At 45.8% G+C, this 23,384-nt stretch overlaps 1 protein-coding gene and 1 pseudogene across 5 annotated transcripts in view; both read right to left on the bottom strand.

Annotated features, from left to right (window-relative positions):
- SLC39A11 (solute carrier family 39 member 11) overlaps window positions 1-23,384 on the bottom strand; it is a gene marked incomplete at both ends in the record, with an annotated part of 391,992 nt that overhangs the window by 321,456 nt on the left and 47,152 nt on the right. The gene's annotated exons all lie outside the window — the stretch shown is intronic.
- LOC308274574 (small nuclear ribonucleoprotein E-like) lies at window positions 2,237-2,747 on the bottom strand (annotated as a pseudogene). The gene has a single exon. The product of its transcript is annotated as a small nuclear ribonucleoprotein E-like (transcript).

Raw genomic sequence — 23,384 nt, forward strand, 5'->3', positions numbered from 1 at the left:
GAGTCAGAACACAGGCAGGGCTTAGAACATGGCCTGTGCCAATGGCCTTTCAATAACCAGCTATCCAGCCCCAAAGGAAAAAAAAATTAACAGGGAGGAGCTGGTTACTATCTTCAGCTACAATGACTACAGTTATTTGCTTGTTTGTTTATTTGAAACATGGTCTTGCTAAATTTCTGAAGCTCGCCTCAAACCTGCAATCCTCCAATCTCAGCCTCCCAAGAACTAGGATTACCGGCACGCACCACTGTGCCCAGCTATGGCTACAGGTTTTTTGTTGTTTGCTTATTTGTTTATTTATTTGTTTGCAGTACTGAGGAAGGAACCCAGGGGTGTTCTACCTCCAAGCTACACCCCCCGCCCTACTTTTTATTCTTTATTTTGAAACAGGGTCTGTCTGAGTTGCGAAGGGCCTCACTAAGTAGCTGAGGCCGTCCTCGAACCACAATCCTCCTGTCTCTCTCTCCCAAATGGTAGGATTACAAACGTGCACCACTACGCCCAGCTGGCTACAGTTTTTAATACAATAAGGAAAGTAATAAAAGAACAGAAAGAATCCATTTGTTCATACTATCCCAAGATACCTCCTAGACCATAAAGCTCTGCAAAAAAACAAAAAAACTAAATTTGCTTACCATTGGTAATTCCCAATGTCCTGAGTAAAACATATTCAGTCAGATTGAATGGGGTACTTAGCTCAAAGCTCTTGGGTTGATGACAGAATAAAATGAAACAGATAATTAACCCCACACTCCGCTAAAGAAATCAACAAGGGAGGCCTCGCACTCCCTTGGCAAATTAAAGCACTAACAATACTCATCATGCTACCCCCCCCATTAGAAGAGAAAGGGCTATTATGGAAACATCTGGGTTGCATCGGGTTTCCTGAGAAATCTCTGGAAATTTTTTTCAAAAGTGTTTCCTTTGATTGAAGACAAAGTCCTGTGTCCTCCTCCACACCAGGTCCTTCCCCGCCCCCAAAATGGTGAAATTCTAAAGTCAAACAGACTCAGTCCCCCTGACCCACCCAGGACTACGTCAGGCGATTCCGTCACCGTGCAGACGCCGTGGGTGTACACACAATGAACGCGACAGCTATAATGTCACAGCATCCCTGGGTGACAAAATCCTATGGAACTGACGTCCGGCATTCTAGGGCAGGATGCTAATTAGCGTGAGTGGTTTCCAAAGTGTGCGGACCAGAAAAAGAGATCCACATAAAAGCGTCAATCGGCTTTTGTCTTGCTCCTCTGTTAGCTCAGCAGATCTCAAACAAATGGAAAAAATCCCCGGGCCTGTGTGTTTGGTTTTAAACATTCAAGCAGTCCTTCTGCGAGTATTGAAGATATCTTTCATTTTTGTGAAATCAAAGCCATTTTTCTTTTGTTATAGTTAACTGTATAAACAGCCAATTTTTTTTAAAAAAAAAAGATCCTATTTGCTATTGATCTCCATTCTTTATGTACAAAAACGGAGATATCACATTTGAAAAATAGATTCCCCGCCCAGGCGACTAAACTGATACATCTGGTTCAGAAAACAGTCAGTGACAACAAAAACCGCCAACCCTATTACAAATGGGCAAAAGACTTGCCACAGAAAGGCAAATACTGTAAGGTTTACTTATAGGAAGTCCTTGAAGGCGTCAAGTTCATGGAAACCAAAAGTGCACTGATGGCCACCAGAGGCTAGGGACTGCTGGAAAGGGGGAGTTGTTTAATGGGTATAGAGTTTCAGATTTGCTAAGGGGAAAAGTTCAGAAAAATCAGTTTTATAATAATGTGATTTTTTTTAGCCGGGTATGGTAGCAACACACCTGTAAATCCAGCACTTGAAAGGCTGAGACAGGAGAATCACAGGTTCAAAGCCAGGCTCGGCAACTTAGTGAGACTCTGTTTCCAAATAAAAAATAAAATAAGGCTGGGGGGTAGAGCCCACGGGTAGAACATCTCTGGGGTCCATTCCAAGGGTACTCTACTTCTAAGCGCACACCTCTTTTTGGTGGGTGCTCAGCCCCAGCCCTATCCCCCCAGTCCTTTTTAATTTTTAATTTGTTTTATTTATTTTTTAATAAAACAATCCCACAGCATTTCTTGTTATCTGGCAATAGCATAAGAGTAATTAAGACAATATGAACAAATGTTTTAGAACCATACGCTCAGCAAAGGACACCTAAAAAAAAAAGAAAAAAAAAGAGGGCTGCTTTCTCTACAATTTCTCACTTCATTGACCATCTCTAGTTGGAGACACTTTGTAGCAGATGATGTTATCTCCTTTTAGCATGATCTGACCCAGCTGTTTTCTTGACTTGGTTTTAGAATGAGTCTCTTCTGCATCATCGAATACGAGGTTCATGTACTCATCAAAACCAACAATACAGCCTTCTATCCGCATATTCGCTTCCTCATAGAGCCACTCCTGAATCCGGGATCTATTTTGCAAGTATCTGAAGATGAGGTTGAGGGGATCCCCTTCTGCACCTTTTGGCCCTGGCCCCGGTACACCATGGCAGGCTCTCACAAAGGCCGCGTGAACCAGCACGCTACCTCCGAAAGCAACTTCCGGAACTAATTTTTAATTTTTAATTAATTTATTTTTTTTTATTTATTTATTTTTTTTGGTGGTACTGGGTGAAACTGGCCTCAAACCTGAGATCCTGCTGTCTCCGCCTCTCAAGTGCTGGGATTACAAGTGTGAGCTACTGGTGCCCAGTTTATTGTTTTGTTTTGAAACAGGGTCTTGTTAAGTTGCTGAACGTCTCACTACATTGCTAATCCTGGCCTCAAACCTGCAATTCTCCTGTCTCGGCCTCCCGTGTACTGAGATCACAGGCCTATGTCACTGCTCCCTGCAATAATGTGACTATTTTAAATGTCCCAAACTGGACACTTAAAAATGACAAACCACTATATGTCATTCTTTTTACCATAATAAAAAAAAATCAATGACAATAAATAAAACAGCCATCCTCACTAGAGGCTGGAGACCAGAGCTCCACAGCACAGAAAGATCTTGGCTGTACTTTCCAGCGTTTTCCTGAATCTGGAATCTCCTTTTCTCCAATTATTTAATACTTTTATTTGCAATGAAATTACTTTACCATGATAACAGCACAGGCTTCTTTTGTGTCTCTTGGAGCAACTATTGTGCCTCCTAACATGATAACAACACGGGTATAAATGTTCCATTTCTGCCAAATCCCATTCATACATCCCAAGACATGGCTTAAGGATACAGATTACCTTTAAATAATCCAGTCTGGTGTCTTTGTTTTTTTTTTTTTTTCCTCCTCCTCTTCTAATAGAATTTTTAAAGGGCACCCACCATTCTAAGAAATTACCATTGCGTTCAGAAAGCTGTGTTAACTTGTCATGACAACTTATCACGCACCCTGGCTTCCCGTAGCTTATCGAGCCCAGCTTTGAGTGAAGATCGTTTTTCTTGCTCTCTCGTAGCAAGAAGGAGAATGCCACAATCATGAAGAGAAAGCGATAAATCCCCACCTTGAGAATTCAACAGGCCGCCGCACGGAGGACCCAGCAGGGTGTGAACCTCGGGGTACTGCTCTCCCGTGATGGGTTTCACAGAGACACGTGACAAACCTAAGTGGGGTTTTTTTTTAATCTTTTTTATATACTTTTATTGGTGCATTAGAGTCTCACATCATACCGTAAATATCAGTGGTGAATATATGTCGAGTAGGACTCCACTGCCTATGTTTCCCACAATTTTGTAATCCGCGCATATGCTGATGGGCACCCGGGTTGGTTCCATACTTTGGCTCTTGTGAAATGTGGCGCTATAAACGTGGATACGCACGTATCACTGTATTATTCTGCTTCCGGTCCTTTTGGAAAGATCCCCGGGAGAAGCAGCACAGCTGGAACATGTGGTGGATCCATTCCCGATTTCCTAAGGAATCTCCACACTGATCTGCATAGCCACCGCACTACCCTGCAATCCCACCCACAGTGCAGAAGAGCTCCTATTCCCTCCAATCCTTGCCAGCACTTATTAGACGATCAATTATGCAAACTTAATTATCCACAGACATAACCGCCGTCTAAGATGAAGCAGATGCTCGTGTCAGGGGCTCTCCAGCAATTTCCTTGGCCTTCCTCAGGAGAGGCACGCACTCCTCCTTACTCAAGGAGTGAGACTCTGTTTCCCAAACAGAGTCTCAGGCATCCATAGTGAGACTCAGTCATCCTAAATCACACAGGACGAGAACGGACGCCGCTGCCCCCGTTACCAGCCTCCTCGCCCACGATGCTGTCCGCGGCTCATCTGTCACACATCACAGCCCATCCCGGGAACCGGCATGACGCTGCCAACTCTGACAGAATAAGCACTGGTGGCAGGCTTCTGCTCGGTTTTACGGCAGGAACATTAGACTTGAAGCCGATGCAGAAACTTGACGATAACTAGGAATGAATTCTCCCCGTAGGTTACAAACTTGAGGACTAGAAATGAATTCTCCCCACAAGTTACAAAATCAAGAGATCTGCTTCTGAAAAACTGGGAAGGGTTCAAGTCTAATGGCGTGACTATATCCCAGGTAGACCTTAGCTTTTCGTGCCAGGATTTTCTAATAATCATCCAAATCCCCGTCAGCAACACAAACCATACACACATGTATGCACAATAAAATCTTATAAAAATTTTAATAACATAGATACAAAATTTTAGGTGTAAACCAGGCATGGCGATGCATGACTCTAATCCCGGTACTTTGGAGGTTGAGATAGGAGAATAGGTTGAGTGTAGCCTCAGCAACTAGCAAGATCCTTGTTCCAGAATTTAAAAATAAATTAAAAAGAACTTGAGGTGTAACTCAGAGTTATCATGCCCTCCTAGTTGAACCCCCATACTACACAAAAAAGGAAAAAGAATTAAGTATGTAGGTTAGAGGATTTTCCAAGGCCAGAAAGTGTTACTACAAAATGTGAGAAATTTTGAGCCGGGCATGGTGGTGCACACTTGTAATTCCAGTACTTGGGAGGCTGAGACAGGAGGATTGCAAGTTCTCCGCCAGCCTCAGCTATAGAGTAAGGCTTTCCGCAACTTAGTGAGACCCTGTTTCAAAAATAAAGAATAAAGAATAGGGCTGGGGGTGTAGCTTAGAGATAGAATGCCCCTGGGTTCAATCCCTGGTACCACAAAAAAAAAAAAGTGAGAGATAGTGGTAACCATCACATGAGACTATTAAGCCCATTGAGCTACTGCCAAATGGTGACGTTTCCTTATTCTATAGTTTTGTGGGTTTTGGTTTTGGGGTTTTTTGGTTGTTTTTTTTTTTTCTTCAGTAGTGGGAATGGAACCCAGGGGCATTCTACCTCCAGAGTACACCCCCAGCCCTCAGTCCTATTTTTTAGTCTTTATTTTGAAACGGGGTCTCACTAAGTTGCAAAGGGTCTCACTAAGTAGTAGCTGAGGCTGTCTGCAAACCATGATCCTCCTGTCTCAGCCTCCCAAATACTGGGATTACAAACTATGATCCTCCTGTCTCAGCCTCCCAAATACTGGGATTACAAACGTGTGCTACCACACCTGGCTTAGTCTCTAAGTTTTTTGTTTTGTTCGTTTGCTTTGTTTTGTTTTGTTTTTATGGTACTGGGGATGGAGCCTAGGGGCATTTAAATGTGTATTTATTAGAAAAAAACAATGAATGTTCTGTTTTACACATGACATAACTGATGTGTGTATATATATATAATGTTTTTTGGGGCGGTATTGGGGATGGAACCCAGGGGCATTTTGCCTCTGAGCTACACTCCCAGCCCTATTTTTTATTCTTTGTTTTGAAGCGGGGTCTCACTGAGTTACAAAACAGCTCACTAAGTAGCTGAGGCTGTCCACGAACCGCGATTCCTCCTGTCTCAGCCTCCCAAAGATTCTTCCTTTATGTGTGTTTGTGTGTTGTGCTAGGGATTGAACACAGGAGCATTCGACCTCTGAGTTATACCCTCAAGCCCTATTTTATTTTTTATTTGGACTCAGGGTTTTGCTAAATTGCTGAGGCTAGCTTCAAACCCATGATCCTCTTGTCCTTCTTAGGAGCCCCCATGAAGGCACAAGGGGATGTGGGGTATATGACAACTTCCATTTGATTGTGGGGAAGATTACACAGATATCTACCCTTATCAAAATACAAACTGTATTAATTCAAATGGGTGCATTTTGTCAAAGTTATACTGCAACAGAGTTGCTTTGAGTGTGTGTGTTGCATGTGAGTGTGTGTGTTACCGGGGATGGAACCCAGGGACATTCTACCTCTGAGCTACACCCCCTGCCATATTTTTTATTCTTTATTTTGAAACAGGGTCTCACTGAGTTGCAAAGGGCCTCACTAAGTCGCTGAGGCTGGCCACGAACCGCGATCCTCCTGTCTCGGCCTCCGAAATGCTGGGATTGCGAGCGTGCGCCACCACGCCTGGCTTGTTCTCGGTACTTTTAAAGCATTGTTAACTCTGCCTAGGACGCTTTTTGTGTGGTATAAAAGACAAGAGTCTAATGATGGAGGAAATTTGATGATGTCAACAATGACCCATCAATCCTTTTCCTGCTGATCTATAATGACAATTTGCCAAGTTCTATAAGTCATGTTTCTATATATGCAGGAGACCGTTTCTGATCTTACTACCAGATCCTGCACAGCTCCAGGACAGGCCACGTGGCCTTAATTAGTAATAAGCTTTGGAATCTGGGACTTCCTTCTTTCCTTCCTACCTACCTCTCTCTTTCCCTCCCTCCCTCCCTCCTTGTTTCAAAATAGTAAAATGGGGCTGGGGTATAACTCAGAGATAGAACGCTCCTAGTTTCCATCCCTAGTACGCTCCCAAAATGATGCTAATTAAGTGATTTTTGAATGGAATTGGTATTAAGATGCATAAGAAAAATGATGTTGGTAACTCTCGACTGAGGCTAACCTTGAACCTGTGATCCTAGGCACATGCTACCACACCAGGCTCTTCTTATGACGACACCAGTCACATTGGATTTAGGGCCCACCCTACACCAATGCAACCTCATCTCAACTAATTCCTTCTGCAAAGACCCTAGTTCCAAGCAAATATCACATTCTGAAGTTCTGTGAAAGATACGAATTAGGGGGCAATACTATTCAACCCAGTATACCACCCTGCAACGCTGGGCTCTGCCAAAATAAATAAACCATGAGCCATGGTACTATGTTATTAGCAACAGGTAATGGGCTAATACAACTGGCAAGTCAAGATTTAAGGTCTTAGACTTGGGAGCCCTGGGAATGAACTCAAGTTATGCAAGATCACGACTACACCTGGGTGTTTTCTGCAACATAGGGATGCCCAAGGAAGAGAGGATCTGAGGTATTACTCAGACTCTAGGGCCCTCAGAGGCTGCAGGGACCGGGCAATGCTAGAGATTAGAGCTGAATCACATAGGGCAAAGGAGAGGTTTCAGAGCTTAGGTAGAGGGTGGGGATTCTGGGAGGGGAGACTACAGAGGAGAATGGTGAAATCAGGTCTAAATCCTGCTTGCGCACACCACAACTGAAATAATAACAACAGCGCCTTTGCCAACAGCTATTAAGCTCTTAGGCTATTCAGGCACCCAGCTAAACAAATCTGCTTGGATTTCTGCATTCATCCGTCCCAAGATGCCGTCAAACTGTAAGGCCATCGCTCAAGGTATCACTAAGAAAAAAAGATGCTGGTGATCAGAGTGACCTGCCGTTACCTGGAAGGTGCCGTTCCAATTTTAATGATGGTAAAGTGTGAAAAGATGCCGGGCGTGGTGGCACACGCTTGTGATCCCAGCATTTGGGAGGCTGAGACAGGAGGATCACAGATTGCGGCCAGCCTCAGCTACTTAGTGAGGCCCTTTGCAACTAACAGTGAGACCCTGTTTCAAAATAAAGAATAAAAAATAGGGCTGGGGGTGTAGCTGGGAGGTAAAATGCCCCTGGGTTCCATCCCTAGTACTATAAATAAATAAATAAATAAATAAATAAATAAATAAATAGATGCTTTTTTGAATCCATAAGAATGTGCCTGCTCACTCAGCTCTTATAAGAATCCCTGTGAAGTAGACACAATACAGATTAAAGGGGCAAAAGCTGAGGAACTAGTTCAAGGGTCCTGGGGTCAGTGAACAGAGAAGCATCTGTCTTATCTCAACCAGTGGGACTCTACCACTTGTACTATTGAGAACTCTGCTCTACAGCCACTTAGACTATATGGAAGTCAAGGATCAAACTCTCACCAAACATGTGCAAAAATCACTGATCTACCCGAACCTTCAGATGTGCAAAAGATAATAACCATGTGCAGTAAGTTGGTCAGAGCTAGAGAAAGGAGTCTCACTGCCAAATTGCCTTCGAGGGCACAGAGTGGAGGGCAACACCCACTCCCCTAAGTGCCAGGAGGGGCAGACCCACTGAGGGAGAATGGCAGATGCAAACTGTATCAGTATCCTACAGCTGCTGCAACAAAAGCCACGGAAATTCATCCTCTCATAGTCTGGAAGCCAGAAATCCCAAATCAATAGCTCTGGACTAAAACAGTGCAGCAGGACCACACTCCCTCTGGAGGCTCCAGGAAGGATCCATCTGCTTTATCACTCAGATCATGGCCTCTGGGCCATGGGGCCTCTCTTCCTCTGTTCATGTCCACCTCTGCCTCCCTCTTACAAGAGCACTTGTCATCAAATTTGGGGCCCAATGGAGAGATAATCCAGGATTATCCTCTATCTCAAGATCTTTAGTTTAATTGCATCTGCAAAGATCCTTCTTCCACAGAAGGTAACACTCACGGCTCCCCGGGATTAGCACCTGGAAATCTTGAAGGGCCATTAAACATCTTACCACACAAACCAAAGGTGGAGCATGCGGTTGGGGCCTCCCAAACCCAGACATCCAAGAAAATAGGCACAATTTGTTAAAATGTGAACCAACACTCAACTTTTCCAAACTTTTAATGGAAGATAAACTATTCCCAAATTATCTGGGAATGTAAAGATGACCCCAAAGTAGATGGGCCTAAAATGACTGTAAGATAAATTAGGGTTTTTTTATTAATTCTACAAAAGACTTGTTCGACTTAATGGCTCTAGACAGGTCTGACTGGATATGCAAAACAGAGTCCTAGGTGGAGACAGACGAAAACTTCCAAAGAAAGTGGTGGGCAGGGGGCAGAGGCTGGAGACTAGCAGGTGTTTTAGTGAGGAGGCAGACTAGCCTCTGGACTAAACTCTGAGAAGGCAGAGGGGACAATCCAACCTCACCTCAAGGAAGGAGCGAAAGGACAGAGATGCACTGGGGGTGAATCCCGGGCAGTGGGATAATGGGAAAGCCGAGCCAGGGTGAGGTGTCTGCACAGAGCGGCACAGACACATGGGCTCAGAAGAACTGAGTCACCCGAGACCTGGAACAGGAGGTACGGATCACACAACCGCCTTGGCCCCAGCTCCGCAACAAAATACCAAACACTCGGTGGCTTACACCCTTGTCTTTTTTTCTTCTTCTTTTTTTTGCAGTACTGGGAATTAAACCCAGGGGCATTCTACCTCTGAGCTACACCCCCAGACCGATTTTTCTTTTTCTTTTCCTTTTTTTTTTTTTTTTTTTTTTTTTGCAGTACTGGGAATGGAATCCAGGGGCATTTTACCTCAGAGCTACACCCCCAACCCAATTTTTTTTTATTCTTTATTTTGAAACAGGGTCTCACTGAGTTGCAAAGGGCCTCACTAAGTAGCTGAGGCTGTCCGTGAACCACAATCCTCCTGTCTTGGCCTTATTCTTTATCTTAAAACAGGGTCTCACTAAGTTGTGGATGGCCTAAGTAGCTGAGGTGACCGCAAACCCGCGATTCTCCTGTCTCCGCCTCCAGAGTCCTGAGATTACAAGTGCGCACACCATGCCCGGCTCATTGTTACTTATCCTCTTATAGTTCTGGGAGCTGGGAGTGCAAGATGCAGACGCCAGCAGGGCTGGGTTCTAATGCGGCCTCTCTTCCTGGCTCACAGGCAGCTGCTTTCATTTGGGTCCTCAAATGGTAGGAAGAAAAAACAGAAAAGCAAGCTCTCTGGTGCTCCTAAGGGCACTGATCCCATTTTGAGAACCTCACCCTGTGATGTCTTTTAAGCATCCTTACCTCCCAATGACGCCCATCACTCAGGGGGTTAGGGTATATGGACCTGGAGGGGTTCAATTCAGGCCCCAGCCATGAGCATCACACGAGGTTGGCGGCCTACTCACAGGTCGCTGAGTGGACTAAGTGTGGTTATTTGTGGGAAGGCACCAGACACCTAGACGTTTCCATCTCACCTGGTCAAGCCCTTTTGATGTCTTCCTGGGCAGCTGGTCACTTACTTTGAACGATCTCACAGGAGGAGTAACAGAGGTGGTTTTTGGTCCTAGGGCATAATCTCATAGATAGAACTTTTCAACCTACTCCCTTGGAAGGGGGTGCCATCCACTCTTGGGATACCCCCAAGAGCCTAGGGGGGGCAAGACCAATAGACATCACAGGGCAGCCTCCCCGTGGTAGCCAGAGGTCAGGAGAGGGGGAGAGTTAAAGGCTGAATGGTCACTTCTTACATTACAGGGTGTGAGTCCCCCCCCCCCTTTGGGGGCAAGGAAAGTGTTTTGAAACTAAAGCAGTATTGATTGCAGGAAATTGAAAATGTATTAAATGCCCCTGAACTGTTTCATTTAAAATGATTAATTTTATATGTCAATTTCATCTCAATAAAACGAAGAATTTCTAAAGACCTTAAGGTGATGGGGTGGATTTTTGAGCTCCACCCATTCCAAGTTCCCGGTACTGTCACCCCAGATACTGCAACTTTCCAGGCTCCGACCACCTGCTGTCCGTCTTTCTTGGCTCTTCTCCTGGTTCTTTTATTTTGGTGAGCATCCAAATCCCCTGAAAGCTGGGCGTGGTGGTGCACACCTGTAATCCCAGGACCAGGGAGACTGAGGCAGGATGACCGCAGGTTGGAGGCCAGCCTCAGCATCACTACTTAGTAGCAAGGCTGTCAGCAATTAAGTGAGACCCTGTTTCAAAATCGAAGCCAGGCATGATGGTGCATCCCAGCATCTGGGAGGCAGAGACTGGAGAATCATGTTTCGAGGGCAGCCTCATCTACTTAGTAAGGCCCTTTGCAACTCAGTGAGACTATGATTCAAAAAAATATAAAAAAGACTAAAAAATAAGACTGCAGGTGTAGCTTGGAGGTAGAATGCCCCTAGTACTGAAAAAAAAAAAAAAATTGGGAGCCGGGCATGGTGACACATGCTTGTAATCGCAGGGCTTGTGAGGCTGAGACAGGAGGATCATGCAGGTTCCAAACCAGCCTCAGCTATTTAATGAGGCTCTCAGCAACTTGAGTAACCCGGGGGTAGAAACCCCTGGGTTCCATCCCAAGTACCACAAAAAAAAAAGAGAGAGAGAGAAAATAAAATCGGGTTGTGGGTGTCGATCAAAGGTAGAATGCCCCTGAGCTTAATCTCCAATACCAACCAGGAAGGAAGGAAGGAAGGAAGGAAGGAAGGAAGGAAGGAAGGAAGGAAGGAAGGAGGGCTGTCCCCTGGAAACCTAATTTAAAATACAAGTGTCTGGGTCTTACCCCCAAGAACTTCTCATCCATTGACGGGAGCCTATACTTCCCTAGACACCCCAAGTGACTCTGGTGTGATCCAAAATCTGTGATCCATAGAACCAGACCCTTTCTCCTTTTTCCTCTCGAGTTTATAGGTTTAATTGCCTGTAGAAAATTTCTCTTTTTCTTCTTTTCTGCGTTCTTTGCAGTAGGAAAGAACTCTGGCCTCCAAGGGGAAGAGGGGTGTTCAGTACTTGAATTACTCATCCAGACTCCCATACCGGAACAAGAATAAGTCATTAGCAGCCTTCAGTGGTCAGAAACCTTGGCTAAACGTCAGAGTCCTTGTGGGGATATTTTTTATGCCTTTTTTTTTTTATTGACAGGACACAATAAATCAACCTCCAGAGGGAGTCACAAGTGTGAATGTTTTTCTAAAACAACACAGGTAACTTCTCTGTTCCCTACAATCCCTGCTACTAAAAAAAAAAAAAAAAAAAAAAAAAAAAATGCTAATTATAAATGGCAGTCTAAGTCTTTAACTTCTTAAGCAAACATTATTGTGAAAGTAAATAAAGCACGAGCAAGCCCAACGCGCATTCAAAGTTCAAGTCAAGGTTTCTCTTTATCCCTCCTGCGTGTGTAATTATCTGAACCTTGTGTTTGCAGTTCAGTGGGGTCTGGTGATTGATGAGGACAAAATGAAAATAGACATCAGGGCGTCCCAGCAGAAGGTAAGGCAGAAATTATCTTTGCTGGCTTATTCATCAGGCCCTGTGCACAGAGAGGGCCTGAGGATTCCACGGAGGCTCAACCACGCCCTTTGTCCCTCTGAAACCACAGGCCACACGGCACCTCAACTACTCTATTTCCTTACTTTGACCCCATCAACCCCGAACTCCTTCCCTTAATCCACTCTCTGCGTAGCCCGCCACTACCTTCAATGTAAACAGGAACCTCATCTGCCAACCTCTCCTCCTGGAGCCTCAGCCCCCCACAGAGGCTGTGCTCTCCCAAGGCCCTTCAGCCCAGCACCTGCTGGCCAGTTAACCTTGACCAGGGCCGTCAGAGAAACAAAAGGCCTTCCCCTGTGGTGTGGCCAGAACATTCAGTCCCGTCTCCCTCTTCCGGCTCAATTAACCCATCTGATCTGTTCTGTTAGGAGTTAGCTGTGTGACCACCAGACACTGGGCACTCTGGCAGCCCTGGGGTGGGCGAACCCAGGCAACCTGGGAGCCATATTGCTGTCCTGCCTGCTTGCAGCTTTTTCTGAACCTCTGGCTGAATGTTTCTTAAGCCTCTGGTCTAGGCACAAGCGTTGGGCCGGCCTGTGCCAATTTCTCATCTTAAATGTCAAGTCCCCCCTTTTCTATTAGCTCTTGCTAATACCGTATAGATCTCTCTGCTGCTCTCCCACCCTGAGCCCCTGACTCATGTCCCAAGCCTCCTATAAGCATCTTGACCCAGGTACCTTCCTGTCAGCCAAACATAACACATGAGTGTTGTGTTGTCTATCAATGCATGTGAAGTTATGTTTCTCAGGTTAATTGCATCCCCCTCCAAATCTGTCTTTCCCTTCCAAAGACTGAATTTTTGTCCTATTTTGGCATTGTTGTAGAAGTTCTCTGGAATAACTGACCCAACACCAATTAGGGTGGAAAAGAGAAAGTTTAGTATACCAGCAGGCATGGAGTTAGGATGGTGATAGGTTGGATCCCCCCAATGAGACCCCATAGCAGGGACAGGAGGAGGAACCCCAGAAGCCAGAAGCAGAGATATCATGAGAATCCAGGTGTCGCGAGGTTCCAGATGTTGTGAGACAATTTGCCTTCCCACACCGTTAGCCCCACCCCCTAAAACCCCCGCTTTAAAACACGGGCACTTCCGCCCCGCCAGGTGTGACTCAGCCGGCCGGCTGACCAGGGACTACTTGCGACTCTCCAGACGCATGGCTCCTCCGTCCCTTCACCCACGGCCGGCTGACTTCACCCCAAAGGTGCCGGGTTCTGATTAAAGCAGCTTTTCTGATACCTCAGCTGGTGTTTACCTCCTTCACGACTTCCTAACTCTATTTTCAATGTCTCAGCTCCTGAAAAGCTCCAGCCTCAGTCTCCACGTGGGCTCTCATTGCATAGAACAAATGATAGAAGCAGGCAGGCGGGCTTACAGACATTGAAACGTGGCAGTCGGTGGTTAGAGAAAATCCTGAACAAGTTATAACCTACAATGACTTACAACTATGTAACTTATGACCTGTTCTTCAGGCAGAGGTCTGGATATATGGCCTTCCATTTTAATAACTTTTCTACCACAGCATGTCTCAAAGCCGCTGAAGTGTGAAGACTAGGAAGCACCCTGTGCTGTTTCTCCCTCTTCTCGTGTCCAGCTCTCAGGTTCTTTTCGTGTGTCCTTCAATGAGCCCTCTTCTCTATCCGCTACCCTCAGCAGGTCCACGCTGCCTCTGGAGAAAATGATACACTCATCTTCTAATTAATTCCCAAGCCTTTTGCTTCTTGACTCTGAATCATCCTATTATGGTGTATCAGATTAACCTACAAAAACCTATTGGACAACATCACAATCCATGAAAAAATTCCCTCACTTTTCCCTGGTCCCCAGTTCAAGGAGTAGCACCTTGCTCTGACAGGTGCCATCTGTAGCTTGGAGTGTGGACTCTGAGTTCTTGCCATCCAGTTCTCTCCAACAATTTATCCTTAACCAAATGCTACGTGGAACTGCAAGTCTACATCTGGAAGAAGATTACGGAGAGGGAGGAAAAGGATGGGTAAAGATGGTGCCTTCCCACTTCATACCATGACATCAACGACTAAAGTCCACAGAACTCAAAATGAACAATACAGCCTTCCAGGAGACTAAGCTCCTCCACATTTGATTCATGAGTTAATAATGACGATCTGCCTATATGTTGTGCGTTGGGGGAGGGGCGCTACCAGGGATGAAATCCAAGGCTGTTCTACCTTTATCAGTCAATTCTGATGGAATTCATGTTTCTCAAATTAATTCTAGCCCCCTCCAAACGTATCTTTTCCTTAAAAACACTATTTTGTTTTATTTTAGCCCTTTCTTATATTTTATTTCAAAACAGGGTCTCACTAGGTTGCCGAGGGCCTTGCTAATTTGCCGAGGCTGGCTTCAAACTTTCAATCCTCCTGTCTTGTCCTCCTCTGCCACCATGCCTGGTTAACTACATGCTTTTTTGAAAGAAAAATAAAATACAATACATGGCACTATGCCCAACTGTTAGCATATAAACTTGTAAAAATCCATGAAACAGTACACAGTATTTCTCAGAGTGAGGTCCATGGATTACCTTCATCAGAGTCTTCTAGGACACTTGATAAAAACAAATAAAGCTCCCTGGTTCCACTCCAATTCTCCTGAATAGACTTCCAAGACACTGGAGCTTCAGAAAGCTGAATTTTAAAAACACACATCATCCTAGTGCACACGAAAGCCTCAGAACATGAAATCTCCCGAGAACACTGACTTGCATTGTTGCAAAAGGGGCAATGTATGCAGTCGCCTCAAAGATGAGAAGAACCAAGGCAGCTGGGACGATGCTTCCGAACCCTTGAACCAAAGCTAAGTCTCGTGGCCTTCCCAAGAGTGCTGGCTTTCGGCTGATTTTCTCAATCAGCCAGCGTCCCAGCTCTGATCCAATTATCCCGACTGCTGCCACCTGAGTCCACGCTCCATTAAACATCAGGATCAAGAGACTCCAGCTCCCTCCTTGAGTGCCTGCTAATTAAGGCCTTGAAAAATAAGGGCATCTATACGCAGCAGGGATTCTCGAAGCAGATATCACTATGACAGAAGAAACCGTAGAAATGTCTGCTCACAGACACACACGTGTAAGGTCATGATGGTACAGCTTCTTCGTGCCATGATCTTACAAGTTAAATCACCTTTGTGTGAAAGGCAAAGCGGTGTGGAGGGAAGGGAGGAGGAAGGGAACGAGGTGAGGCCAGGATCACCTGCGGAGAATCTGGAGCAAATAAATGTCTCCGATTAATAGCGTCGTGACTTCCTGTTTCAGGCTAAGAGAGTCTCCCAAGTACAGCAACTATAGGACTGGGTTAGAGACATAAAGCAACTGTTTTGGGAGATTGGAAGGCAGACAGTATATGGCTGTGATTCTGGCAGGAAGGGAAACAAAAGGTGTTCTCTTCCAATCTGACCATGCTGCATGGAGGTGCTTTTCAAACCAGATAAATACTTAGAGCAGTAAAGATAGAAAGATAGACATTCAGGATGGCTGAGACAGCTGGAATTTGCAAGGCAGGGTACCACACAGGATGAAGCTACAGAAAAAAAGACTTCCAGAAATCTGTAAGTGGGTGTCCCTGAGTTGGCTAAATCACAAGCTATGCAGTGCACAGTGAAATGTGATGAGCTTTAAAAGCTGTGAGCCCACCGGGCACTGGGAGCTGAATGGGGATCTCAGGGTCAAATGTTCCTGGAAGATGTTAGAATCCCAAGTATTTGCAGTAAAGAGATCTTGCTGTGCACCCCAGTCATACAGTTAAGAGTCTAAAGATCATGCTGTAGGACAGAGCTATTCTACCCCCAAAGTAAAAGCAACTCTGTCCCATCCTAGTGACACCTAAAGCCAAGACTTTGGAGGATAAAATTGAGCCACCAATAAATTAACAGCCTGTCAGAATAAAATCCAAAGCCAGTCTCTCAACAATATGGCACTGACAATGTCCACTACACAAGAAAAAGGCTGGGATCGGAGCCTGCCGAGGGTTTAGGCCAGTGCAGGGGCCAATGGCCAGCATCGGAGCCTGCCGTGAGGCAAGGCCACTCCTGCAGCCTCCAAGGCCGGGATCAAAGCCAGCTGAGGGGTTATGCTGGTGTGGGGGCCAACGAGACCAGAACCAGGGCCTCCCATGAGGCAAGGCCGCTGCTTGAGCCAGCGAGGTCTGGATCAGTCCACTGAGTAGCCAGGCCACTACTGGGGCCGTCAAGAGTGGGATCGGTACTTGCAACGCAGCATGCACAGAGAAATATCGCAGAAAATATAAACCAGACGCTTCTCCTAATCAGCAAAAACTAGGAGGAAAGGGGCAACAGGAAGAGGTTGAGCTATAGAAAGGGCCCTATAGTGAAGCAACTAATGTGACCAATCAGAGGGTATGTAATAGTGGAGGACGGAGCCTCTTTAAAACTCAGGAGGTACATAAACAAATATATCAAAGTTAATCACCAAAGAAGCATGGGATGGAGGGAGGGGGAGGAAATGTGATGGGGGCTGGATGAAGGCTAATTGGATGATGTGTGCTTGTATATCCTCTCAAGTCTTGTACTCCAATGTGATTGATATATGACTACAATGCACCAATTTAAAAAATAAATTAACTAATTAAAAAAATAAATAAAATATTTTAAATATCCTCAAAAAAATAAAAAATAAAAATATATAAAATAAGAAATCTTTAGATGTACTTCATATCAGACTGGACACTGAAAACAAATGGATCTGTATACCTGAAGCTCAATCGATACATATATTCAAATAAAAACACAGAGAGAAAAAGATATATATATATATATAGCAGAATTCCAATGACCTCAGGTCCATTACTAATCAGTATAACTAACATGCATGTGTAATTAGAATTCCAGAAAGAAAGAAGAGGTAAAACATGGTAGAATATTATATTTTCTAAAATTTGGGCTAATAATTTCAAATTTTGATTAAGAATATCAATCTTCAGCTCCAAGAGGTACAATTAACCCCCAAAATAGGGTTACTATAACCCCAAAGTAAAAGCTACTCTTCCCAAGAAAGCCAAAGACCAATTCTCCACAGCCTCAAGCTGCACCACCAGCATATTACCATAGCAATACTCAAACTCTTAAGGCAACAAAATTCAGATTCTCAACAATGTAGAAATCACCAGACTCAGCATACCATAAAAAAAAATTTCTAGCCAGGTGTGGTGGCACACGCTTGTAATCCCCATGCTTGGGAGGCTGAGACGGGAGGATCGTGCAGGTTCGAAGCCAGCCTCAGCTACTTAGTGAGGCTCTCAGCGACTTAGTGAGACCCTGTTTCTAAATAAAGTAAAAAATAGGTCTGGGAGTACAGCCCGGAGGTAGAAAAGCCCCTGGGTTCCACCCCCAGTACCACCAAAACAAACAAACAAAAAAAGAATGTTAAAGTTAGAGGAAAACTAATAAAAAAAAGAAAATACATGCAAATCCCTCTTACAACCTCTGTTACTTCCAGACAGTTGTCCTATGTGGTTCCTCGAAGTAGCTTCAGATGGCAAAATATAAACGCCAGCAAAATTGGGCATTTATTTTGGGGAGGGGACGTGGGTACTGAGGATTAAATCCGGGAGCATCCTACCTCTGAATGGCAGGGTCTCACTAACTTGCTGAAACTGGCCTGAAGCCTGTGATCCTCCCGTCTCCGCCTCCCAAGCACCGGGATCAGAGGCACGCACCCTACACTGAGCGTCTATTAAGAGCAGGTGCACACACTGTTGTTTATGGTTGCACTGGGGCATGTTCTTTGCCATCGCAGTGGAAACTAATAGACACTAAACACAACTGGAGACTCAAAGGAAGGAGGATGGGGGAAGGTGGTATCTGCATGCTACGCTCCAGGGCTCAGGGCCACGGGCTCTCAGACAGGAGAGCCTCGGAGGCTCATGGGCCTCTGCCACCTTCCCTCTCCACTGCAGTCTCCCTGCAGCCTCCTGGAGATGTCAAAGAGAAGGAAGGGAGGGAGTGGGGAGCACATAGCACATTTCCCAGAGAAAAAGCTGCCAAGCTGAGAAGCAAGCCGAAAAACGCAAGTAGCACCAACACAGACAGTGTGTTAGCATTTGTTTTTTTTTTTTTTTTTAGAAAACACAAAACACAGTTACATTTCCAGATGTACATATATGTGTAGAGGAAAGCACGGCGAGATCGAATGAGAGAGAGAGAGAGAGAGAGAGAGAGAGAGAGAGAGAGAGAGAGAGAGAGAGAGAGAGAAGCAAACTAAACCACGCTGATAGAAAGCCATGCCAGGCAGGCAGGCAAATGACAGACCACATAAGAAAATCAATTTTTTCACATATTTAAAGCCACACAAAAGAGACAAAAGAGAATGCAGGGATTATTCCAAGTGGGTATAAATGTATGCAAGTGTATGCTTAAGTTCTTAGGAGAGAGCTCAGGGGGCTGGGCTCCTGTTTCTCAAAGTTGATTCAAAGCCTACTAGACTGATTCAAGCAAACGGGACGTGTTTGCATTTCAATATTTAAATGACATGACATAACTGTTTTTCTTTTTTGTTGGCTTGTTTTTTATTGGTACTAGGGATTGAATCCAGGGTCATTCTACACTGAGCTACACCCCAGCCTTTTAATTATTATTATTATTATTATTATTATTATTATTATCATCATCATCATCATCATCATCATCATTTATTTTGAAACAGGGTCTAAGTTGCTGAGGGTCTAAGTCACTGAGGCTGGCCTCGAACCTGTGTCTCAGCTTCCCAAGTCCTGCGATGACAGGTGTGCTCCCTCCACACTTGGTGCATAACTGGTTTTCTTTAAGAAAGAAAAGTAAGAGAAAAGACTGGAAGAACCCTATAACAGTATTGATCATGGTTGGCTGGTTGGCCTGGGGAGATGATGGAAAAGGGAAGAGACTTTTACTTTTTTTTTTAAATTAACATTTCATGAGAGTTGTGTGTTGTTTGGACAAAATACTACTGAAGGCCTTGGGGGCACACGCAGGACCCTCCCACCCCCACCCTTCAACCCACCAGTGAAAGTCACTGCTGTGAGCTGGGAGACCTTCCCACCTGCTGTCACCCTGAGCCTTCACACAGGCGAAACTGCAAAGATCCTATCACCACCAATATCCCCAAGGGGCTGTTCAGCATCCTGTCTCTCCCTAGGGCCACCCTAATGGTAATACCAGGCACGGCTGCCCCTGAGGCACTTCCTGTCTGCAGAGCCCTAGGGCGCTCTCTCTAGGCTTCAGGGGTGGCCCCAGCCTGCCTCCTTCAGCCTCCTGCCTCCTTCCTGCTTTTAGTATGACAAGATTTGGCAAAGTCTCTGTATATCCCTGTCTACTCATTCTCCGTTAGCAGATACTGCTTGAGTATTCTATCCCTTCTTTTCAGATGAATAAACGAAAATCAAAGCCCAGTCCAGAGCGCAGCTCCATGCACCTGAAATTAACAAAGCCACAGCACCTCCGCCCTGACAGGCTGAGTGAGTAAGACCCTTTTCATGAGCAATTATTTTGCTTCGGCTCCAACGGGAAGACAAATACAGGAGAAATTAGCCAATTATTTTCCTCCCACCCGGCCAAGAGTTCAGCTGCCCTTCATATCCTGAACAGAGGTGCAGGGTGGGCGGCCCTGCAGTTCCCAGGCTCTGGGACCTTCTGGGAGCAGCCGAGCAGCTGAGCCCGGGCTCCTGCTGGGGCACTGATGTGAAATCCCTCCAGCCACATGGCTGCTTGGCCTCTTTCTCCAGGTGAAATAACACAGATGTGCCCTTCCTTTCACCCGGTCACACCCCAAAGCTTGTTCCAGGGAACAGAAAGGCGACACTGGGACTTTCTGCAGCCTGTTCTACAAGGATAGGAGCCCCTGAGTCAGAGCTACAGCCAACAGCTTTCTCCCTACCTACATCACCCTGTCCCTGTGACTTGTGGGGCACAGTGGGGCTTTGTCCCCAGGGGGAATGAACTGAAAACCAAAAAGATTTCCAGCTGAATTTACCCACAGACCTTCCCACTACCTTAAACGCTGGAAGTTGGTAAACCCAAGACCAGGCAACATCCCCAAAACAAAACCCATCCCCCTGGAAGTCAACATTCCCTGCAGGTGCTGGGGCGACAACGGATAATGGCGGGAGACTCCAGATCGGACCCATTAAGAGCACCTCAGGGAGATCCAAGCTGCAGCCCCTCTCGGGTTTGCTGAGCAAATTAGAAGTGACACCCAAGGAAAGCTCGAGGCAGCCTCAGAGCGAGGGTCAACAGACTGTTTCCGAGCGCGACTCTTTCAACAACATTTGTATGCAGTGGCGGGAGCAATTAGAAAATACTGCTTATCTATTTATCAGGGCTTCTAGGACAAATTCCCCTTCTCCCATTAGCAGCGAGAATTCATTTCTTTTCAAACGCCCCAGAACAGATGCTTACCATGAGGCCTACCATTCTGCCAATGAGCGAGTCTCTACCCGCCGATGTCTCTTGTTTCCCTGTCTGAGCTCTCCTCCCCCCACCCCACCAGCCTTCAGCTCGTACGCCTAAATCATTTGTCATTGTCTAGATAATCTATCCAGGACTCTCTTCTGGGAGAGCTCTGCCATATTCGAAGTGCATATTAGAACAAACATGAACTTAAAGGTTAAAGAGAAAAGAAAAAGTGCATTGTATAGTATAAATTGGCCGATGACTATTTACACTGTTCAGAGAAAGGCTCTCCATCCCCACAGCTGATCAAATACACCTGACAGCAATCTGCCACCCGGGCTGTCCCCAACTCCGGTCCCAATGGGAATGACCCAACATAGCTGCAAAGCACCTTCAACAAGAGACTCGCCCAGAAAGAGGACAGATGGGACTCAGCGGGGGCTGCGCAGAGCTGCTGAGCCACATTTCTGTCCGTTGTTCTGGAGTTCAGACCACTGGCTGCAGGATCTTCCTGCACAAGTAGCATAAACTCCAGCACCAAGTCCACACTTAACTAAGGTGAAGGTAAGTAGAATCCAGCAGCTCCAGCAGGGACCTCTGGAAACCATCACCATGCTGATATATTCAACAGCGATGAAGCCAAATGTCCAGGGGACAGAAACAGACACTGTCATTCAAGGTTTTAATGAGTAAAAGAAAGACAGATGGTGTTTCCTGAGGACAGTATCACAGCTGTCTGTCTACCCATCACATCCAAATGCCTGGACCAGGGGACAGGCCTTCTGCGACATGAGTAATCAGTTTCCCATTAGCCCCAGGGCGCAAAAGTCCAGTTGCTAGGAATTCTTTCTCTGATTTGGGATTTAAAAAGTAGAAAACATCAGCCTCACTCCTGGGGTTCATGTGCCCACGCCTAAGGCACCATGACCCAGCAGGAGAAATGGCCCTCAACCCCATTCTCCCTGAACCTCTCCCCTGGGTGGGCAGGGAATGCAGGCCCCAGCCCAGGGGTGCTTCTGCGCCTCTAGCACTTAGTGGTAAGTCTGCATGCGCCGCCTACCCACACTATTACTCGCGCTGACTTCTCTCCTTGACTGACAAGACTGCTCAAGGGATCCCAGCTAATGGCCGGTGGTTATACTGTAAGGCCTGGCTGAGCAATCCCAGCCACACCGAAGCTGAGGCTCCTGCAAGGCTTAGCTGTGAGCAAACACTGGCCTCGTTGCCATAACAAGACAAAAGCCTACCCGGGCGGGGTGGTGTACGCTTGTAATCCCTGTACTTGGGAGGCTGAGACAGGAGGATAACATTCACAGCTAGCCTCAGCTACTTAGTGAAGCCCTCGGCAGCTTACTGAGACCATATTTCAAAATAAAGAATGAAAGCCGGGCGTGGTGGCGCACGCTTGTAATCCCCGCGCTTGGGAGGCGGAGACAGGAGGATCACGCAGGTTCGAAGCCAGCTGCGCTGGCGTAAGAGACCCTGTTTCAAAAATATAAAATAGGTCTGGGAGTGGAGCCCGGAGGTAGAAGGGCTTCCAGGAACCCCAGTACCACCAAAAATAAATAAATAAATAAATAAATAAATAAATAAATAAATAAATATCAAAATAAAGAATGAAAAATTGGGCTGGGGGTATAGTTTGAAGGTAGAATACCCCTGGGTTCAATCTCCAGCACCACAAAAAATTTTTAAAAAGCCTAAACTCACTAGCCCCAATTTCAGCCATTTTTTTTTTAACTAAAGATTAAATTCATGGATATTCTACCTCCAAGCTACACTCCAATCCTTTTCAGTTTGTTTTTTTGTTTTTGTTTTTGTTTTTGTTTTTGCAACAGGGATTTGCGGCTGCCCTAGAACTTGTAGAGTATCTTCCTACCTCAGCCTCCCAATATTGAGGTAACAGGTGGTGCCAATGCACCCTCAATTCATAAGGAGGAATATCGGAGCTGAGACGTGCAACTAATGAACAGTGTGAGGAATGGCAAACCCTGAGCCCAGCTGCCCTGCCTGCCTAGGGAACCCTATTCTATCAGCCTTATGTGACAGTTGGGGGTATTGTCATGGGCCTGGTGACATCATAGGCTCTCCCAGGGCCAGGACTATGATCGTGGCAATCCCTGTCTCCCATCACTAAGTCTGTTTCACATATAGTTCAGGGCCTTGCAGTATGACATCAACCCACTCCATATTTTTAAAATGAAATCTGATATTCAAAGTCTGAACTCCTGCCGGGCGTAGTGGCACACGCTTGTAATCCCCGCGCTTGGGAGGCGGAGACAGGAGGATCGCGCAGGTTCGAAGCCAGCCGCGCGCGCTGGCTTAGGAGACCCTGTTTCTAAATAAAAAATATAAAAATAGGTCTGGGAGTGTAGCCCAGAGGTAGAAGGGCTTCCAGGAACCCCAGTACCACCAAAGTCTGAACTCCCCAGACCCACTTGGTCCTATAGCCAAGAGAGTAGATTTTCTTCCAAGAAGAAATCACCATCAATTCCTTATTCCCTGTTCAAACTCCATGCAGCTGGGCCGAGGCATGAATGGGTGTCTCCGGTTTGAACAGAAACAGTCCTACTGTGCACAAGTGGGCGTTTCCAACATGGGTCCCCAAGGAGAACGGT

This window comes from Muscardinus avellanarius, assembly GCF_963383645.1.
Source record: "Muscardinus avellanarius genome assembly, chromosome: 16".
In the NCBI taxonomy this organism is placed as follows: domain Eukaryota; kingdom Metazoa; phylum Chordata; class Mammalia; order Rodentia; family Gliridae; genus Muscardinus; species Muscardinus avellanarius.